The following is a 23,966-nucleotide window of genomic DNA, read 5'->3' on the forward strand; positions in this document are numbered from 1 at the left end:
AGTGTTGATTTGAATATCATTATGCCGCAGTTAATGCGTTTGGGCATAATTAAAGCAATCAAAATATAGCACAACCTGCTTGCGACTTGGGCGCGTTTTGTGCGCGTTTTTTATGTTCCCTAATGTTCCACTTTTTCATGTACTATTAATATTATCGGAAATTACTTACCCGATGGGAATAAAATTGAGTTACTAATGCAGTGATTTTTTGAAATATTGAATTCATTCTTGGTGCTAAATTGTAGTCAAAGCTTACAAGAAACCATAAAATCGGAATAATGTTTGTAAAAGCAGTAGTTTTTCAGAAATTCAAAAATCAATGCCTTTTCCATTTTTGGGACAAAGTGGACAGAACTCGCTAAGCGCATGTCAAAATAAATTACAAGCGCATTAGTTTTTAGGAAATTCAACCCATTATTGGGGTTAAAATGCAGTGAAATAATACAAGAAAACACTGAACTGATTTCCAAAGCAACAATTTTTAAGAAAAGCAGACAATTTAAAATTAAGTAACTGCTATAAGTATATAAGTATAAGTATATATTCATTGCTCGATATCTTTCGATTGTCTTAAATGTTTTAATACTCTGTAGCCAAAGGGTAATAGGCTATACTAGTTTCTTAGATGTTTCGATATAAATCGATCAATTTTTGGTATAGTCTAAAGCACTGGTCTTTCGAAAATCTCAGCTCTTGGTTTGTAAAAATCTCAACTTAAAACTTAATTACTGCCGGCAAACATTTGTATTTTTGAGGAATACTTCTATAGATACAATTTGTTGTTTGCTTTTTTAAGTACAAATAATTATTGCTGCTACTAGTATTATTACAAGTATTAGTATTTTCAGTCCTTGTAAAATAATTGTGCACAATTATTTCATTACCTTCTTAAATTATAGTTTCCTACAACTAACTGCAAATTTAGCATAAATTATATACTTACTTTGTTATTAGAAATTGCTGTTGTATTGCAGTTATTTGGTGGTTATCCGATGCTTTTTATTTTAAACTGAAACCACAGTTAAACTGCAGGGTTTTCTCTCTGTCTCTGACTCTGTCGTTATGTTTATGTTTTTTTATTTTTCCACATCTCATCGCGCTGACAATTCTTTGATATTTGCGCAGTCATTGCTGGCGTTAAGAGTTTTGACTTTTGAAATTATGCAACAGACAGTCGCGTTGTTCCACATTTGATTAACTTGTCCCGATCTCCATTTGCAATGTCGAGCTGCCCTGCTCATGTTGCTGGCCAGATTGCTGCTGTCTCTATCGATTAGTAGCCGATAATAATAATAATGATGCAATGCTTCGAGATATGCTTACACATATATGTTATAATGTTGCGGGTGTCGCATAGACACGGGACGGTTGTCTGTGAAATAATTGCACAAGCCAAGTACGAGTATTATTCAAGCCAAGTCAAGCAATTAGAGTCAAGTTAGTGTGGCGTGGCGTGGCGTCGCAGTCGAAGCAGGTGGCCAGCCGGGTTCATTAATGCCTCGTCTAGCACCTAGAGAGGTTAGCTGGTTGATTAAATCATCAAAACCTATTAAATAACCTATTAATCCAACATTAGCACATGTGATGATTTGTGTGCAATATATCACCATTTCTCTCCAGACACGTGAGGCATAACATATATTGCTCATTCTTTCCAATATAGAATCCTCAATCTATCGCAATGGAATGGAAAAGCCTTGGCAGCTTGAAATATAAATCCAACTACAATTCATTCCATACAATTCCAGACCTCAAATATCTGGTAGATATTTTCTGAGATGACGAACTAGAAAGACCAGTCTTCTCGCCTGGTATTGCAAATCCTTCCCTTTGCTTCGGCACATTCACATTTCTGCACTACTGAGAAAATAAGTATAACATTTCCATATTGCCAGAAGTCGCTGCTTCAAAAAACTTCGAAAGAATGATCGCATTAGCAACCTTCTCAAAAGTTAATCATCGTTTTTGTGTTAATTTGAATTCCAAGAAATCTGTAAAAAGCTTAAAACTTCCCTTTTGACTGTGATTATATGTAGATTATAATTCAATTTTTTTTTGGTTAATAATAAGAAACCAATTATCAGGCTTGATTATTAAAAAACTACAAAAATACGATCTTCGCACAATAAAAGAGGTTGAGAGCTGATTCTTTCGCAGCTTCACATTATCGTGCAATAAAGAGAGACAATATAGTATAATAAATAAGAGAAAGCAGCATCAGAATCAACCAAAATAGTTGACAACAACAGGAAAAAAGAGCAGCAAGTCATAATTTCGTACGAAGTCACGTGCATGATGCAGAGACGAAGACAACAGATCGAGACAGAGATGCTCGGGGTGAGCGATTGTCTTTGGAGCTGCCTCAGAAAACCACGAAGCGTCTAGTTTGCGGCGGCGCTCTCCCGTTTTCTGCAGATCTGTTCAGCTCAGTTCTTATGACACATTCGAACTTAGAAAGAGCAGCGACAACGCGATCGATAATTACTATGGACGTCAAGTCAAAATAGGTTTATGTAGAATACAAAACTGGGCAAGTGGAAGTGCACAAACATTTTGCAAGGCAAACTAAGAATTAAGTAAAGAAGAACGCACAAATGCTTGTTTTTAAGCAATAAATTCATGAATTAGGGCAAAGACAATGGACGTTATCAGCATCGTCATCGTCTCTGCACGTGACGTTGCGATGACGAGATGATGGCAATAATTTCGATGACAGGGAGATGTTGCCGTTGACGTCGAAACGCGATCGAGTCATCGAAAGATGATGGAGACCGCTTAATATAAGCAAACAAATAATTAATAAATTAATAAGATGAAACGTCAAGAAATCTAATGCACACACACACACAGCTGTTTGTCTGTGTACATATACATATGTGTATACTTTTGATCTCTTTGTTTCGTTCTGTTTGCTGTGATTGCCAACGTTTTTGTTGTTTGTATTTAGCCAATCATTAAGCAATTGAGGCTGTGGGGCACACACACACAAACACACACAAAAGATTTTCGCTGCTTATCAATGGATGGAATGTCAGGCATCGTCTGTTTTTGCTATCGCGATCTTAGCGCCCTAACTTCGCACAAAAGTCGTTGATTTCTGCAAATTTTTAATTAACAACAATTACAAGCACTTAAGAAGTATTAAGACATGCTAAATGCATGCAAAATATCATCAACGCTGACGCCGAAGCGACGCTAACGCTGACATTGCGAGCGACCGCGTAACCTCCAAAAAAAAAAAAAAATAATAATGATAATAATATGAAAAGAATAAATACAATAAGGAGCAGCAACGATGCCGAGGGAGTGGCTCCACACAGCAATGTGATGTGCTGATAAGCTGCGATTGCGCGTACAAATTTCTAATGAAAGTTTTCGAATTGCCGCACATGTGATTGGCTAAAAGCTGAGCCGCTGGTGAGATGAAATGGACGGAATTACGCCAAAAACCCAAGACGTCGGCGACTGGCGGTTTTGTTTGAGTACCACACGTCGGCTACGCGTCGTCGAACGCGTTCGAACCGAGTTCGAAGTAGAGATGGAGATGAGTTGGCTTTCTTTCGGTCCAGCACGACACGACATGACAGTTGTTCGTAACACAGGGCACCACCAATTTGTTTTCCAAAAAAGAAAATAAACTCATCCCTTCTCGGACCTAGGAGAATATGGATACCAACTTCGGTTGTTCCAGCTTTTATAGTTTCTGAGATCCTTGCGTTCATCCAGACGGACGGACAGATGGACGGACGGACATGTCTAGATCGATTTCTCGCGGCATGCTGATTTAAAATATATATACTTTATGGGGTTGGAGATGCTTCCTTCTGCATGTTACATACTTTGCACAAACCTAATATACCCTTTTTACCCTACGGGTACAGGGTATAAAAAGAGTTACTATCATTTATAAATCGAGTATGTCCTCAAATTATGTTTGAAATGCATTTTAAAACGCTACTAGATATTTTAACTATATTTATATGGAGAAATTAATGAAAAGATTTTAAAGAAATTTGTCCGAATTGAGGAAAATGTACATACGTACGTATATACATATATATATATATATCGCACATACAGAATGAGCCTAAATGTAATATATGAAATTCTAATGGCATTATGAACGACGTTGTTTTGCATTAAAAAGTAGAACTGACATTTGTCAAAAACAGTTTGTAAGTTTTACTAACAGTACGATATGATGGACGAATCGATAAGATTCAATTTATATAATCGAAAAAACTGCAAAGGATTATTATAATATTTAAATACATTATATAAATAATAAACAAAGCTGAAATCGAAAAGCTTTAGAAAATATAATTTTTTTCTTCATTTATGTAAAGAAGTAGAGTTATCGGGCAATAAACCCATTTATCTCACTATTGTCTATTTTAAACATTGAATTGTTTTTGTACTTTTTAATAAATTTATTTTCACAAACTAATAAACGTGCCTCTAGTACTTGCCAATACAATAAAAAATTTTAATCCAGAAAAACCTCAATAGCATTAATTTTTTATTAAACTATAAAATACATACCCACAAATGGGAGGAATTTAATTATATATACATATATAATAATTACATGCACGTGTTTTCCAAATTCTTATTAAGTATATTATGTTCGACGACCATTCGTACCCATCTCTAGTTTGAAGCGCGTTCAAAGCGACGCACGCACACGATGCTGCGCAGTCGGCGTTGGCAGCGCAGTCAGTCACTCACCCACACCACAACGGCTACGACTGCTGCTGCTGATGCAGAGATTATGAGTGAGACGCAGCCGCAGCAGCAGAGTCCAAGCTTCTGCGCTCTCCAGCGGCAGCGTCAACGTCTACGTCTACGTCAGCCGCGTTCAAACAGGATCTGAGCGTATATTACGTGGCGGCTGGTTTTAAGCCAACATCATTCCCCAACTGAACGCCAACAACACAGCTGCGCTGTCGATCGCTTCTACCAAAAGCACGAGCAACTCGGCCAACACGAGCACAACCAACAACACACCGACGATAACGAGCAGCTGTTTGGGCCCAATTCCCCACTGCTCTGCTCTCTCCTGTGTTATCTCTGCCGCATCTCAGGGCATCTCAGCTGCGAAGAGAAACGCGAATTTCCAAAAGATCGCCCCCTCCGCCCCCAACGTTGCTGCCAAAAGTGTGAGCTGAACTCCCAAATCACACACACATACACACACACACACACATAGTCGCGCGCTCTCTTTTGTGCTGCTCGTACGCACTCGTGTCGTTCGTTCGGTTCGCTACGCAGCGCTCGTGCCGAGCTCGAGCCGTCGTAAATTACTTGCAAAGTTAATTTTAGTCTCGGCTTTTAATACCGTTTTAGAGCGTTTTCGAGTTGGTCGTGTTTTTGTTAACCAAAAATCGAAAAAAAAAACTTAACCAATTCCCAAAAAACTTTTCATAAAATAAAACTCTTCGGCTGTGCTAAAAAACCGATATAAAACAAAATTGTACTTAAAATTCCGCGCATACAAAATAAAGTTTATAAAAAACTTTTTTCGCTCGCTTTGTTGCACATTAACATAAGCATTTAAAAACGGTGTAAAAGACGAGGAAAAGGCAAACGTTAACAACTTCTTCATCTTCGTATTATTATTTTTTTTTTTTGGAGAAACATAAAATCAGCAATAAAATACTTTTATGCATGCGAGTCCTCGTCGTTCGATAAGCAAAGGAAAAAAACAGACAATTAAATAAATTTGCTGAATTCCTTTTTTTTTCATTTATTTTGCCTGGAAAGTTTCGAACGGAAATGTAAACTACTCGCCCCCGCCCGATCGACGAGCCAATTTTCGATTTTTTTTCGAGTCAACTCGCGGCCAGCAGCAAAATTCTAAGAACAGGCCTACTAACACCACCACACCACACATTTGCTGTAAAACCCCAATTTGTTGTCAAATAAACAAATAAAAGAGGAAATCCAAAAGCCAAACGCATCAAATACACAACAAACAAACAAAAAAGACGGAAGTGTTTTTATAAAGCGGCAAAAAGCAAAGCGGCGCATCCTGTTTCGGTTTTTTCCACACTCTCTCGCACTCTCTAACTCAGTTGCTCTCTTTCTCTCAATCGCTTGCGCACTGACCACGGACTGCAGCATTAAGAGTTGTTAGACATCCACAAAAAAAACTCCAAATAATAATAAACAACTGCAAGAAAACGCGGCTAACGGTAAGTAATTATTATGTGATTTTTTTAAATGTACGTGTATGTTATGGCAGAAGGTTTTTAAAGAGTGTAGAGCAGTAGTATCTTAAAGGCAGGAAGAAGGAAGAGAATGCAAACCGCAAATGCGAAGCTTACGTAACAGACAACAAACATAGAACCTTTTACATCACTGTTCACATTTGAAATATTTTGCGAAAAAGTGGCAGAAGTAATTTGTCGAATACTTGTATAATTTGTTTTATTTCCCTCCCCACTTGGCGCCAAATATCGCAGCCCCTTCCTCCTTCTACTGATGATTTACACATGTAATCGCGGCTTTAGTAACAAATTATAGCCTTTCTCGAATTTCAAAATGACACAATAACAAGGGCTATCATAATTATAATGATAATGTGACTACGACAAAAGCCCGAACTCGAACAAAAAGCTCATAGCCATAGAAACAATAAATAAATAAATATTGCATGTACACGGACCTGTTAACAACAATAAATAAAGGCAAAATATTATTAAACGATTTCAACGAAATCGAAATGAAAACAATGCATCCAGACGGGGACGGGACGGTACGGGCCGAGACAGGACAGGATGGGTGGATCGGTAATTGGGCTCCAATGTCATAAGCATTTGCGCCGAAATAATATCTAGACAAAAAACAGAAAAACAGAAAAACCCACAGTGTCGCAAGTAATTTGATTTAAAATCGTAAATAGAGCTGCAGTTGTGTCAGTCGGACTCAATTACTGTTATGTAGGTTATATCCACATATATGGCCTTAGGGGTACTTACTACTTATATATGCATATACACGTTTGTATAGTATGTGTGGGTGGCTCTTATGTGATTAGCTGCCACACACAGAGTTGTAACGTTCCACAACAAAAGCTAACTATCGAACTATTCGTAATCGATAGCCCCAATTGAAGCTCAGCACATCGATCATCAAATCTCTACCAGCAACCCAATTATTAGTTATACAATTTTCGTTCAGGCTTCAATGTTTTATAAAATATTACAAGTTTGATTGTTTTATAAGTTGACATCTAATTGAGAGCTATCGAAAAAGTCTATAGATCTTAAGACAGCAGCACTCCTTGTTTTAAAATGATTTAAAAGATTTTGTATTAAGTACTTGTATAATTAACATTTTGACTTATGGGAGTTGGGAAATAATAATTTCATCTTCTCATTCATACTCACGACTCTAACGTAAAACTTTAAAGGGTTTTTACAAATAACTTTCAAGCATTTTAGGGAGAAGCCCAGCTTGGCAATTCAATAAAAAATAAAATAAAAAATAGCTTGTTTTACTTCATATTTTGTTTTCAGTCTTCACAAATTAGCCAAAGAACATAAAATAAATGAACCAGTGCTTTATTTTTCATCTTCACAGTAGAATAAATCTTGCATTGTCTTTAATGCTCACATTTGTTCATTTGTTTCTAAATATCTTTCTGACATTTCAAAAACTCGTCACAAAAATGTCATCTGCGGCTTCTTGCTACAAATTCATCGTTTGTTTTTTTTTTTTTTTGATTTTTAAATTTAACTCATAACTTGAACGAGTATCTTAAAAACAAAGTAAAAGTAGTATAATGCAACCATTTGAAGATTTTTTCAGCATGAACATGGCTATGATATTTAATTTGACGATAAACGATCATTGTATTGTTTTTAAAATGTACGCTGATCAATAAGATAAATCTGTTGTCTGCTTTTATACTTTAATATTCTCCTTAATGTGCTGAGGAAAGGTTTTAAATGCAACTTCTTGCTAAGAATTTTATTTGTATTTCATTTCATGGCAACGTTAGGCAGTTGAAAAATGTCATTAATTATTATCTTGACTGAACAAATTAAAACGATGCTAGAAAATATTTCAATTGCAGCTTCTTGATGAGAGTTTTACAGTTTGCTTGCAGATCTATCAGTTAAAATTTTGTACTTAATACAGTGAAATCTCTAGTCAAGGACATCTCCAAGAGATATATTTTAGTGTATTAAGATCTTAAAACAATTTGTTACTGCTGATTCTTTAAGAAACTAAAAGCTACTCCACTTTTTATTCAAAGCTCTTCATGATTTTTATTTTCAATAAATCGCCTGAATTGTATCTCAAAAACATACCTATAGTACAGTACATACAAGTTTCATAATAATTTAATATCTCAATTTAAAAGTTTTTCAAACCACACTTTAATTTTAATTATTATTTCATTTATTAAATAATATTGATTCTGCCTGCCGCCTGTCTGTCTATCAGTCACACAGAAATTCACTTCCGCAGTTAAGATGATGCTTATCGGTTCGGTTGACTCAATACTGAATAGCTGCTCAGCGTTGGCATTTGGTTTTAGGCGGCTAAGACCAATGGTTGGCAGCCTGGCGGCACTTAAAAGTTGGCATTTCGGCTTACACACACATACACATACACACACTCCTCAGCTACAATAGTCCGCTTTTAATTGTCTTGCAATTAAAGCCTCACACGCACATTCACAATATCAGCGTGCTGGACACTAATCGCTAAATTATTGCGCTGCCGCCCTCCCTGAAAAGCTAAAAAAAAACAGCAGCAACAAATACAAAAAAAAAAAAAAAAAAAAAAAAAAAAAAATACAAAAGACGAAGCAAAATACGAATATGGGAATGTGACGCGTTGAGCTTATATGTATGTATCTTATAGATACTTTTTGGTACGCCGAGCGCATGCGCACTGCATAACAGGCGATGAAGATTATTTAAGCGTCTGCCATTTGCCCATCGCTTTGGTGCTGCCGGCGCACATGCGTAGCTTGTCAAATATCTGCGTATCAGCGTATAACGAAATCAAATCACAATCCAATCCAATCCAGTCACAATCACAATCACAATCCAAACCGATCCAATCAGCATAGAAAACTTTCACTGACGCACGCTCCAAATGCAAACGAACTCACACACCCAGCCATCTTTCTACATAAGCACGTGTGTGTGCGTTGGTCTTTAAGTATACCTGTGTGTGTGTGTGTGTGTGTGTGTGTAGCCTATAATGTTTCGATCGCTCGATCGCTTGATCGCAACGGATATCCGTCAGTCAGCGAAACGCTGCCAGCTCTCCCAACAAATTGCCAATTTTTGCAGGGAGAGATTAATTAAAAATTTGCATATAGCCTAATTAAAATTATTACACCTTGCACTCCGTAAATTTCACAGAAAAAACAAACAACAAATTGAAAAGTTCTAATTGAAACAATAACTTAAAACTGCTGGCAGCCGCAGGCTAATTAGCATTTTTGTGTTTTGTTTTTTCAAATGACGACAAAAAGACGAGGTGAGAAAAATATTTCACAAACGACTGCGACGCCAGCAGCGCCACAGGCAGCAGCAGCAGCAGCGTCAAGTCAAGTCAAGTGCCTACTTGAGTGGAAAATCAATGCACTTCCGCAAAAGCTTCAAACAAACAAGCAAACAAACACAGATAGACAGACAGGCAGACAAGCAGGCAGATATACTACATGCATGCATGTATGTATGTACCTATGTACGTACATACATATCTATATATATACATGCGTACATACATATGTATAAGTTGGCTGACACACGAATGCCGCTCAAATCCCAAGCTGCTGATTTTTTAATCATTTGTACAAATTGCAAGCGCCAGAAGTTGTAAAATTTAAAAAAATTTCAAATAAAAACATTACAAAATACATACAAGTACATACATATAGGACAGAGAGTCGGAGAGGATGGTTTATTTCGGCACTCTTCGCGCTACGCTGCTTTGCCTGAAAGACAGTGAACCGTTAGTTCTCTCACCAGAAGAAGTGTGTTCATCCCTCTCTGATTAGGCGTCGTTCTTGTACTCATTTCTGTCTGCAAGAGAGCGACCCGTTAGAAGGCTGATTAAGTGCCGCTAATGCTCTCCACCGCTTTGCCAAAGCTGCTGCATAAGCGCTCATCCTACTCAGTATTTGTGCCTTTTATGTTAAACATGGACCTTCGTTTTGAGTTTAACAAGTTTTTCAGAATGTCTTTGAAGACAAATGTTTTTGTTTTCAAAATGTTAAGTTACTTCTTCCGCAAAATGTGAGCTTCCCAATCGGGTTTTTATAAAGGAATAAAACTTAAACAATTAATGTCATTTTGTTATTTTTAAAAGAACGATTGCAGCGGGTTGTAACGCCACTTGCTGGCGATCGCCTGTCATAATTCATAGCATACCCTTTACATTGAGTTATACATACATATGTATATATACGAGTATGTGTAGATATGTATTTCATATATACCTACAAGTATATATATTTTTGAAAATCGTAAATGCTGCGCCTGCGCAACTTTCGCCCGCGACTTAACTTCACTTTTACACACATTTATACATACTTCACATACCATACATACATAGTTAAAATACATACTTTATATGCATATGTATGTACATTAAAATATTAATATTGTGCTTATACGCATTGTTTATGTTGCTGCAATTATTATTGTCTTTATTTTTCACTCGATTTCTTAACACGAGTACAACAACAAGAACAACAGCAGAAAACAACGACTCCTTTTGACAGACAGCTGCAACTTTTCGAGGCTGTTGACGTCGTAGCCGCGTCATCATCATCAGCTTCTTTGTTGTTGTCACCTACCATGTTGATAATAATTTAGCATGTTGTTGTTGTTGCTGCTGCTGCTATCATGTTGGATCGTTTACTTAAGCAAATATGCCGATCACTAGGCAGCAGAGTTGACTTTATTACTCATACGCCATGATAGCCACAAAAGCAACTCAAACTGAACGACAGACTCTTCCTTGACGGCTGCTGTCGACGATGGCACCGAAAGCGTCAAGTCGGACCTGCAAATATATAACGAGTACATACATACATATCCATATATATATATATATATATATGTGTGTGTGTGTGTGTGTGTGTATGTGATAATAGAATTGGCAAACACAAATTATATATGCATTGGCAATTAACACAACAAGCAACAGTAACCACAATAACAATAACAACAACAACGCAACGCGCATAACAAACTGGAGCAGACATACATACACTGTACGTGAGTGTGTGCGTGTGTCTGTGAGAGAGTGTGTGAGAGAGTTTTGTAGCAACTTCGTGTTATCACTTCATTAAGGCAGTCGAAAAACGCTGATAATGACAAAACAAGCTGGGGCGCAGCCTAGACAATTGCAACAACAATTAAAGAAGCAACGAGCTTCTATTATCTTTCTCTGCACCGCAATCATATACCCTTCAACCCGTGCCTTAAAACCCAAATAAATGAGAAGCTTATTTGGAGAAAAAAGCCCTTCCCTCAAAATTGTTTCGCTTTGCTGAAATTTAAGTTCCTTCTGTCTGCTTTTTCCTTGAGGGACATATTTTTACACTCTTACATTACAAGTATAATCTTAATGTCTGCCAACAAACTTAAACTGCAACTTTTAGTACCTTTTAATCCCCAAAAAAGGTTCTTGATACAAAAGCTTTTCTTAAAACATATGTATAGTTTGATGACAGTTTTCGTGCCTATGGCAAAAACTGTAATAATTTAATGAGATAGCTGCAAAGAGGAAATTTGTTCAAAAAACCAATATGCCCTAACACTTCAGTTTAGGGTATAAAAGACAAGCTCATGACGCACTTATTGGCAAAGTATAGACAAATGACTATAACAACAACAAATACGAGCACTGGAGACAGGCACGCGCACAGTTTGCCGACTTTCCAGTAAAAAAAATATCTAAACGGCCTCCAGACTCATACACTGTTGCATGTTCTCTCCCCTTTCTCTCTCGGTCTTTCTATATCTCTCTCTCTCTCTCTCTGTCTCTCTCAATAATTAAAGATGCGTATGCTCACCTCTCGTTGCCCATATCTTCAAAAAAGAAACTTCATATCTACATCATATCATCAATGCACGGTCTGGCTGAGACAAAAGCGACAATAAAATCAACAACAACAATAACCACCATGGCAGTGTAAACGATGCAAGCACCTGATTTGCATGTTTAATAAAAATTTATGGATGAACAAAAACATAAACATAATAATAATAAAACTGTGAAGCTAAGCTCCAATCCACTCCACTTTCTGTCACTAATCACGATAGTATCTATGCATGCCAATGGTTTTGACCAAAGTATTGTACAATGTGGGCCAGAAGGCCGGCTATTACTAAGTGTTCTCTTCCTGTGACGTCACACGACGCTTTGCTTTATAACTTGTTTGTGAAGTAACTCAATTTCAAAATGTCCCTCTTTTAAAAATGCATAGGAATTTCATATGAGATGAAGTGTTTCCTGTGTGATTGCTGCTTACGATTTTTGTCTTTGAAATCAGTTTTGATTTACTTTAAGAAAAATACAGTGATAAACCTTTATTTTTAGCCGTTACTACACTTTGAAAAATAAGGCTACCGTTTTATTTAAGACTTAGCCATTAGAAGAGAGTACAAAAATCAAGTGTCAATGGTGGTGGGAGGGACAGAGCACGTACATTTATCGTAGCTCATGTACAAGTATAGCATATTATGACGTATGCAGATGTGCACTGAGAGTAAAAATGCAACACCTTCTCTCTTTTCATAATTTGCCTGCATTTAAATTCGTCTTTCTCTCTCTCTGTCTCTTTCTCAAACTGACCATCTTTCTCTTGCTCTCACCCCACGCTCAGATTTGTTTTATGCTGCTGACCGACCGCCAGCCAAGAGACACACATTGCATAAGTGACAGTTTGTTATTGTTGCTGTAAAGCCCAAGCAACAATAACAAAAACAATGCCCGAAATCGAAACTTGTTTTTATAATAAATAGCACCAACAACAACAACAAAAGCAACAATCAGATGTAAACATTTACAAGACGACCTTAGAATTTCGTTCAAGGCACAGGCACTGGAAAACTTGCAAGGCGTGCAAGCAATATCAAAAAGTAAAATAAAAATGTGTGTATGTTTGCATACAAAACCATAAATATAATGAAAACACATATGTGTTAACAATAAACTTTCCATACAAACACGCACTGACGTCACACAATGCAGCAGCCAAGCAACAACAGCAACAAGAACAACAACTGCAGCAATACCTATCTACATAGATAGTCTGTAGTACTGAAAGGGTCAGCTGGCGCAAAGGGTCAGCGACTTAATAAAAATAGGAATATAAAGACAAAAACAATATTCTCGAGACTCGGGTAGACTCCTTTTAAATGAAATGAAATACAATTAAATAAAACAGGAGGCGAGAACTAAAATAATGAAGAATAAGAAATATGTAAAACAGATAAAAACATTTTTTTGCAATTACCAAAGGCGATCAGTCCACCACAGGACTTGGGTATACTATACTTTGAAAGAAGTTGCCTTTGGAACGGGGAATCGCCCGTTTCTATAGGGTATGTAAAGAAGTGTGCCATGCAGTGGACACTACAGACCCACACACACAATCACAAGCAACCCACATTTTGCGAAAACAAAAGCCTTCGCCATTAAGTTTTCTTACGAGATGTGTCGACGCTTTCACCTGCACTCACCAGCAGTCAGTCAGAAGAGAGCGGTCAGAAGAGAGCAGCTTCAGTTTCAAATGTCCAGTTGACACTGTAGGCGCGCAGTCGCAGTCAACGTCTCCGCCTGCGTAAGCGTCAGCGCCGAAGCGAGCGTCGCTTGTGCGTGTTTTTTTTTAATGCTTGAACGACATATTTCAGCGCATTGATAAGCCAAAAGCGGCAACATTTACGACGGGCAGTAGCTTTTATTGTTATTTATAGCCGCCGCGTGCGCATCCAAAGCTGTTGTTGTTTTTGTTGTTGCTATTTAGCCAAGGCAACGCCAGCAACAACATCAGCAACAGCAACAATAACAATGAAAAAAAATGTCTATGATATTCAACAACACTGGCAATAAAGCAGCCACGCCCCGCGCCCTTCACGCCTAGCCACCGAGCCATCTAGCCATGTCCGCTTCTGCTAATTGTGTTGGTAATGATGATTGTGAATACTTGTATGATGATGATGATCATGATGGATGATGAGTATCAAGATCATGATAAGAGTCTGTCGTATTTCATAACTGCGGCCTGCAGCTAAAGGAAAAGATACACACTCAGAAACAAGTGCAGATACAGATACAAATACAAATAGCAGCAGATATTTCGTGGAACATGAGTCAGCTTCAGCTTTTCGGCCACTCACGATAACAACAAGCCAGCAAATTCGTGCTAACTAGGAATCCGAGTCTAAACAAATATTTACAGTGATATGAAATGGATAATAGCTTGAGGACTTAGCATTTGCTGATAAATACTTATACTAACCAAATACAGCATTCAGTACTGTAAGTATGTCTGCGATAAGAAATGCCAGGTACACAAACATATAATTGCAAGATCATTAACGGCTACGATAAGAGCATTTTAGAGTATGCCATTTTCTAACTACTTACTATATTAGCCACAGATCAAAGCTATAGCTGAGACTTGAAATCCCCAAAGTCAATATTGTTGTGGCTCAATAAAATATGGCACATTGAAATACTAGTATATCTTCTTATGAATTATATAAATATACCCTTCATATCCAGAACTGACTTGAAAAGTATAGATAGATCCTCAATAATGAACATGATGTGCTCAGTTTCTTTTCAAATCATCCATCTCGCCAGTTTTCAAATACCTGGATCTTTTGCAAAAAGTAATAAAGAGTAATAATTGATCTGACAAGAAACCAATCGATTACAATATTACATTTTTGTATTGATCGCCAAAAATGATTGACATTAGAATGATCGGAGTTCGAATGCCTTAGCTATATATATATATATAGCTATACAAAGCAATTAGTTATGCGCCGTCAACTAAATGATAAAGATTGATTGGTGCAAATGATTGACATTGAAATGATGGGCGATCAAATCTCGCAAATTCACAAACAAATTGTTTTGTAAAACGGGTTGCCCTAAATAATGAGCCATCTAGCTAACACTAAATATTGATTGATAGAAATGAAAGATCAAAACTTTCAATCAAAGTACTTGGTTATGACGTTTGTTCGTAATTACAGCTCTACTTAAAGCCGTTTGAATCGATATCCATTAAGCTAAAGAGAAGGCATGATTGCTGCAAAATGATTGACGTTGGCATTACAGGCGCTGCAATCGCTCTGCCTTCGCTCATTAAGCGCTGCAATGCAAAAACCTGAATTTCTACTGATGTTTCGGAGCCTGAACTCTCCGAATAGACGTATTGGATAAACAGCCAGCTGCCGAATTATTTTATGTCTGGTTATTTGGTTAATTTAATGATAAGCAGATCATAATTCTGTCGTCTGTTGCCAAATCGCAGACGCTGGAGAATATATTCTGTTTTTATCTGCAAACTTTTTGCGTCGCAATCGATCCGAACAGATTAGCATTCAGTTTTTTGTTTGCTGTTGTTGTTTCTTTTTGCCTCAAACTTACATAAAAGAACAATAAAATGAAACAAAAATTTTGCAGATACACGTATACCTTTGTATGTATGTATGTCTGTATAGTGGTGTATAGACAGGTGTATTAGACAGGCTAAACGTGCGTCGCAATAAAATTCCAAAAATTGACAGTTTTATAAATGAAACGCTGCTGTGCCTAATTAAAATGAAGCTGCCCTCACAAAAGTGAATTGCTTGAAAAAGAGACGAAAAAAGAGTCATGTACGAGTATGTATATAGTATATATATACTATATATATATATATATGTGTGTGTGGTTATTTTAAGCCCAACAACAGCTAAGCAAATAATGGCAAAAAACAAACCTTTCGAATAAAATGACGAAAAACTCGAGAACCCAAAAATTCAACAATGAGTCGAACAATGAAATTTTAATTAATTGTTTGCGCTACGAAAATTACTTCAGGCAGGCAACGCAGTTCCCAAAAATGTTCAAACTGCCTGCCACACCGAAAGTCCCAGACAGGTGGCTAAGAAGTGTAGAAATACTTTGCAGGGCCCCACCAAACAAACGGCTTGATTGCAAACTTAGCACGGATTTCAGTTTTAGAATAAAAAACAAAAAATTTGCGCCACATTGCGCATACGCCGCGTGTCCGCCTGTTGGGCAAACAATGAGTGCGCAAGTCGTAATTTTTGGCAACACACTCACACACACACACACACACAGGCACACACTAGACTGACACGGCATTAATTCAAATTCTAAGTATCAGTCAACAACAACAATAGTGGCACATATATAGATCAAATAGAGCGGAGTTTTCGCAAATTGGACGCCAAACAAAGACATGAGAGTTGAAAGTCGGCTTTGTTTGTCTACATTTGCAAACAAATACGTGGCGACAACAACAACGACAATAGCCATGCACATTTAAATCAGAACTGTCAGTTTTTAGACCCTGGACTTAAAATATTTGCCCAAAATATATGGGAGAATAGGCCAAGATCAGAAATAGCCATTGAAACTATTGCAAAACGCACAGCTTTTTATATAAATATATACACATACATATATATGTATGTGTGTATGCAGGTATCTATTTATTTATGTGTATCCTATATATGCATAAATGAAATGCCAACCTTGACGCTAATGAGCAAAGCCAAGCCAACAACTAAAACAGCAGCAACAAGTGTTAGCGCAAAAAAAGCAAACTGGGCTAAACAAACTTACGCTTAGAAATTCAAAAAAAAAAAAACACCAGACACGCACACAAATAATAAAATAAAACAAAACTCAGGCACTAAGTTTTATTAACTAGCTGGAAAAAAAAAAGGAAAAGAAATAAACGCTCGCTCGCACTTTTGACGTAATTTTCCGTCGCTGGCATTTCTCATAAATAAATTCTATAATTATTCTTACGATTGTTGTACAAATAAGCGACGATAAAAAAAAGTTGATGTTGTCGACGTCGCCAAAGCGGAAGTTATTATGCTTAGATAAAAAAAAATATTAAAAAAATAGACAGACAAGCGCACTGAGTAGAGCTAAAAAGTGAATCGAAGTCGAATCGGATCGAAATTGAATGAAATGAGAACTGAGCGCAAAACTTCGCAATCGAGTTAGTTAGTTTGTTTGTTTATTTATTTGTTTGCTTGTTGGTCCGTTCGTTCATTTTGCTGCTGTTGTAGCTAATTGCATTCTAATCACCGGCGAAGGCCTCGAAATTAAATCAACTACAGAGAAAAAATAGTATAAAAAAATATAAAAAAATGTAGCTGCCTCTTGCAGCTGCTTCGCGTTTTGTTTTTTGTTTTGTTTTGCATTATTTCAAATTATATTTTATGTGTAATAGACGGGTAGCCTGCATTTTTCCGGTTTTGTTTTGCTTTTTCCTTCTTTTTTTGGCAGCGGCGTTTTTTGGGCTCGAGAAGTTTTGGGCTTGCAGAACTTTTTGCTCAGCTCTGAGTCAAAATTACAATTCGTAATAGAAATCAATAATTGTTTCTGCAGAGCATCCTAAAATTGTTGCTTAAGTTTCGAAATATATCAGTAATACTTTGAACAACTATACTCCTACTGATAAACGTAAGAATTGACTTCAAATTTCAATTCGTTCTTTAAAACATCCAATTTCTGGGTAATTTTACACCATAACAAATTTACAGATAATGGCTGTATTTCATTAAAAATCAATCGTCAATTTATAACATGCCCTGATAAACATAAAAAGTATTCACTTTACCAGTAAGTGCTCAGAACCTAAGCCCGATTTCATTACCTACCTTTCTCTGTAACAACATTGATTGACAGTTTATATTTATTATTCAAAATTAAATGTTTCATTCTTAAAATAAATGTACCTAAGCTTGATTAATTGATTCTTGAGTATATACTTTTGTTTCACTGCAAACAATACTTCCAACTGCTTAAATTACAATTCTAATGTGTTGTCACTTTTTTGCAATTTAATATTGAATCTTGTAAATGTATGTAAAGCAGTCTCGCGGTCTATTAAAATGTAAAGCAACTTTTTGGGCTGTTCCTGTATATTAAAGATAATTTTATTTATATTTTAATGTAAAGCAATTGTTGAAAAAAAGACATGAACTTTGCTCTTTAAATTTAAAAAAAAATATATATTCATCGTTTAATTTAATATTTAAACTGAAATATGTAAAGAAACCTTGCTTTTTGTATTGATTTTCATCCTTAGTTCTGAGTTGATCGACAAAAAAACATAATTGCAGAGCCTAATGCGGGCTGCTGTTTGATTATCCTTGCATATTATAATCAATAATTAGAGTATTTCCATTTTCCACTACCATGGGGCGGCAAGAGGCCAGGAGGTTTACCGTTAGGCCAACCAAAACTGCACTGCAAAGCACATACGTATCTTTACTTTTTTGCATTGCTGTGCCACACTGCGTATGATCAATGCTCTCACTCTCCTGCTCTCTCTCTCTCCTGCTCTTCCTCTCTGAGTGACTCTTGTTACTCCAGCTTTCTCTCTCCCACTTGCCCTTCGCGTATTCTCTTGTTGTTTTGCTTCAACGTCGGCGTCGGCGTCGTCGTCTTCTTCTTCTTCTTCCACTTGTTCTTTCTTTTTTCATGCTGTTGTTGTTTTTGTTACGGCCTGCTTCGTGAGCCTGCGGCACAAAAATTCCATTAAGGCAGTTGCTCACTGAGTTTCGTGCATTTTTCGTTTTTGTTGTTTTGTTAATTCAATGCGGCCCAACTCTTGAAAGGCAAGTGTTGTTGTTTTGAATGTCGGTTGCAGTAGTTGTTGTTGTTGTTGCTTTTGTTACACTTTCAAAAAGGGTTGATTGAACTTTACAAAACAAAATTATGAAATAACAATTGTCGCGCGCTCGTATTCGTATTTCGCATTAATTCATTTATTTTGTTGTTTTTCATAACAGTCTGATTTTGTTTTTTCTAGTAGCTTGGCTTTTGTTTTTGTAGCCATGTGGTTATTAACTTTTAATTAGACTTTCATAGAGTCAATAATTATGTACAGGCCCGCGTCTCGTTGTTAATTAACAATTCATTTCGTGCTGTTAGCAATTATGCCAAAAAATCAAAAACATTAAAATGGATTTGCCAGTTGAAGCGATTTGCTAATTTGACAAGCTATTAGCACGCTTAGATTAGTGGAGAGTTGGCAGAATTGGCAGCCGCTTGTGATGAAGCTTAGTAGCCGCTGAGGCGTTGTGGGCGTGCCAGCCCGAAAAGCGCTGAAAACTCTGCTGAATCGTTGACGCCCAACACTTACAATCTGTGAACAAAAACAACAAAAGCAAACAAAAAGGTCGCGTAACAAGCAACACACTAATAACAGTTAATCTTTACAGATTGCTATTGAAATTTCGCTGATAGCAGCAACAGCAACCACAATAGACTACAGTCTGTAATTTTTTTTTTCTATGTTTGTTTGCTTTTTTTTTGCTGCAACAGCCTTTGTGCTAACAAATTGAAAAAGTTCTCGGAAAAATCACAGAAAATTAACACGCAACTGTGCACACAGTAATAATGCATATTAATAACTATGGTGGCCAGGCCCCCTCCTTCCACCTCCGCCAACTCTTCCACCTTCCCGCAACACCACATATGTATGTAGATATGCTTATGACACGCCACACACACACACACTTGTCGTCATCTATTGTGAGAATTTGTTTCCACCTCCCCCTTCAGTTAGTCTGTTATTTAGTTTTCCCAAAACCCGGTTCTACACACTCCCTTTTGCACAGATAATAATTTCCCATTTCAACACAAATCAACAATGCCCTTCCTAAGAGGCAATATATACTTAGTATTTGTTTGTGCCTGTTCGTTATCGGAAGAAAGAACAGCAAAATTTGTTATTTTACAAGTAAAACAGATTCTAAACATCCCAAAACTAAACTTTTTCAAATAATTACGAGCACTGGACAGCATTTTGAATCTTTGATTCTCAGTTTTTGATTTTCTACTTAAAAAAAAAAAGAATGTTAAAGATTTCTAGCATAAATATGTATTTAGATTGCACTCGTATAGAAACAAATTGGCCTTTGAGTTCCTTAAACCTATTTTATACAAAAGAATCTAAAAATGTGCTTATTGAATGTTATTTTGTGAGTTTTTTCAATGAAAATGAAATGTTTATAACAAAATATAAATGCTTAAATTGATTTTTCTGCATTTTTCCAAACTCCAACACCTCTGCACCCTTTTCAATTTTTTTTGCGCATATATTTTATTAAAATTAAAATATATTTTGGCAAAACACAAATGGCGAGTCCTTATAATCCTAATGTCAATGTTCGATTCCTTGCTGCTTTCGTTTGCTTGAAAATTAAGTTCTCTTCACAAACGAAAAGTTGGGAGATGACAATTAATTTATTTAATTTATTTAAATTCTTCTGTCTGCGGTCAACAAATCTTGATTAGATTTCGAGCGAGTCTGCGGTTTAATTATTCTAGGCATTTAGTTATGCTAACCGACTCATTAAAAACCAATAAAATGTTTACTGGTAATTAAAATTAAAATGGAAATAGTTTAAATAGTTGGGACGATTCAATTAAAATGTTAGGCAATTATAGCTGAACAACGATCAAATAACTATTTTATTAAATGATAGTTTATTGGTTTCATTTCTGCTTATGGATTAGATAGTACGGGCTCAGTAGGTTATAGGTGATAGCATAGAAAAAAGTTCTCGTAAGCCTCTTAAGGCTTTTTAAATGATGTGTTTTTGTGAGCCTTACTTAAAAACAATTATAAAAGCCGGCTCTGGTATACCCCATATGCCAATATTGATGAATCAAATGCATCATAAATAGTATTATTATAAATAATTTCTGATTCAATTCAAACTGCCTTCTTAGCACTATTCTTAAGCCATTTGTTGGCCCAAACTTGGCCCATTACTTATTTGAATAACTGTCCATAAAAGTCTGTTTTGTTTAATTTTAATGACCCTTTTATTCTGAGTTTAGTACAAGACGTATGCGAAGGGTAGTTGGGCGATAGGGAAGCTCTTTGAAAGACCTTTAAAATGCGCTGAACAAGATGTCTCTAAGGTTTATGAGTGGAATCTTTTTTGCTTCTGAACATTCGAGTGCATCTAAATGGCTGATCAGTAGCTGAAATACATATATACATACATACAAGTATACATATGTATATTCGTTGATTACATTTGATTGTTAAAACTAATACGAACTTCCTTTATGAATAACTTTAATGCTTTGGGAAGCAGACACACAACAGCAGTTGCTAATTCCTAAAGCTTTCAAATGTCGTTATTGCGCCATCAAGGGCACAGAAAAAGAACAACACAAATACACAAATACTACACATATACCAATAATATAATCGCGTCAAGAACGCGTGACTAGCTCATCAAAAAAACGAAAAAGTATAGGCAGCTGTAAATGCTTCCACTCATATTTATTGGCAACTTGTGGCTGTTGAGTGGCGGTGCTGCTGCTGGTGCTGGTGCTGGTGCCAGTGCCGGTGCCGCCTGACTAACCACCGTCCAAATCGCTTCTTCGCAGAGGGCGGGGGCAACAATCACGGCCTAATCAAAATTAAATTGATTGATTCGCGGCTGTAAAGATTAGTGCGGTGGCTGTAAAATGGCAACGGCGTCTACTTTAAACGCTTATCGCTGTCCGGTAGCTGCTGCTGAATTGCTATTCAATATCTTTATGCTCGTATTAAGTATACGCAACGTGCGCTATCGACGGAAATTTGCAATGTTTGGCTGCCGGCATTGCTGTTTTTTTTTGTTTTTTTTTTTAATTAAAACAATGAAAAATGGCAGAAGAAAAAAGACTTATTAAGATTTGCGTAAATACCGCAACAATCACAGTAAACTATAGCTAATGGCAATGCCACCAGCAACAACAACAGCAACAATACTAACAAAATATAAGTAAGCCAGCAAATTTCAAGAGTTAGACGTACATACTTGTATATACACACATATACACATAATGAACAAAATGAAATCAGCAGCTAAAAATGTTGTCTAAAAATAGGCAAAGCGATCGCATGAAACCCGTTCCCAGCGCCTAAATGGCCACTTAAGTCAGTCACACACATACACACAGGCACACACACACATATACATACATATATGGAAACCACATTCACGTGACCACCTAAAAAAGTGACAAAAAGAAGCGACAGCGACGGCGCAAAGTGGTTTGAATTCCCAATTGAAGTAAACAAACCCAGTCCACTAGTTTTTTTTCCTCAATATCATTTGCGATCTATCACAGCCAGTATAGGCTATTTATATGATTATTGCCGATTTGAAATGAATAACCCAAGTTCCGAAGAAACTTTTCTTCACACAATGGCACAGAAATTAATTCTCGCGAATTAATCTCTAATTTCATAAAAGTTGAAAACCAAAAACCAAAAGATAATTTAAATTAATTTAAGAAGATACAAATTGTACTGAGATACAATATCTTTTTTATGTTGAAAAACTGATCCTTAAATTCCATTAGAAGTTTAAAAATCTTTTTTCTGTTTCCAGAATTTGATCAACAATATTTTCAGTTAGGCCGACAGTGCGTTGCCGGCGTCCAAAGAAGTATTTAACATTTAGGTAGAAAAATATATTTATTTTCAACTTTATTAAAATTCATTTGTACACAAAAAATTAATTAATACATTTTTATCTGATACCATGACTATACATATTCAGACACACACACAAATATGTTGACATAGATACTCATAGAATGTGTGAAAGAAAAGAGCAAATAAAATAAAACATAACGCGCAAAATATTGGACCAGGTGTTGGTCGTTGGCGTTTGGGCCCTCATGTCTACTACGTGTATGGGTCATTATGATAGACACTGAGCTGCGCGATTCGTTTCTTATTATTATTTTTGTTGCCTCTCGTATGGCAATATATTTTATTTTTCACGCAATGTCTTTGGTCTTGCAGGTATTTCAAGTTCATTTGTGGACTGTATGTAGCCCTTTTAGCTGCCCAAGTTGCCTTTCAAATACGCAGACATCTACTATCAGCAATTTATGCAAATTGCTCATGAACACTAGATATTTGATTAAAGTTCATTCGCAGGCCATAAATTACTTTAATCACCTTTCCATTAGGTAATTGGAAATTATCTTTTTGGGCTTGATGGCAATCTCAATGGCTTCAAAGCCAAATTCTACTTTCGGTCAAACAATTTGTAATTTATAATCACATTAAATGCAATAATCGTGAAATCAGATTATATAGTAGAAGATAAATTGAATTTTGAATGGAATAAGAATGATATATTATAACAATATTTTATATATATTATTACAATATTTCATGAAACAAAAACCTTCTTTAAATTATAGACAAAGATAAAAACTCAAATCTAATAATGAACGTAATAAGTGTGTCCTTACAAATTTGTTTGCAGCAATCAAAAGTAAAAGGTTATTTTCAATTCAATTTTTTATTAATATCTTCAAAGTTACTTTAAAAATAAAAAATATGCTTTTATTCACAAATATTTTGCATTTGATTTAAAACCGTTTTACACTTTGTCCTCTTCCCTCTCCCCATTAATCATAGACTCAGAAAAGTACTGTTATTTCAGGATAGCCATAAACAAACGAGCAGTCAACAGTTTTCGCTCGATCTGGCAGCACTCTTGAGCAGCGACAGAGAGCAGCGACATCAAGAACAACACAACGCTTCATATTATTCGCACACGTGCGTCCAACTTGAACTCAATCTTCAAGCTCTTCAAGCTGTCCGATAGACACACAACACGCACACACACACACATACACACACACAGCCATATACAAAATATACATACACGTTTTCTAGCTCTTCT

The 23,966-nt window shown here is 36.3% G+C and overlaps 1 protein-coding gene across 1 annotated transcript in view; it reads left to right on the forward strand.

Moving 5' to 3' along the window:
• The first annotated feature begins 5,317 nt into the window (after window positions 1-5,317).
• Window positions 5,318-23,966, forward strand: part of LOC115627192 (UNC93-like protein) — a 39,325-nt gene continuing 20,676 nt past the window's right edge. Inside the window, exon 1 of the mRNA XM_030522795.1 lies at window positions 5,318-6,194. The gene's annotated coding sequence lies outside the window, so the exon portion shown is untranslated. The remainder of the gene's footprint in view (window positions 6,195-23,966) is intronic.

Source organism: Scaptodrosophila lebanonensis, unplaced genomic scaffold, assembly GCF_003285725.1.
Source record: "Scaptodrosophila lebanonensis strain 11010-0011.00,11010-0021.00 unplaced genomic scaffold, SlebRS2 tig00000092-arrow-pilon, whole genome shotgun sequence".
Lineage (NCBI taxonomy): Eukaryota > Metazoa > Arthropoda > Insecta > Diptera > Drosophilidae > Scaptodrosophila > Scaptodrosophila lebanonensis.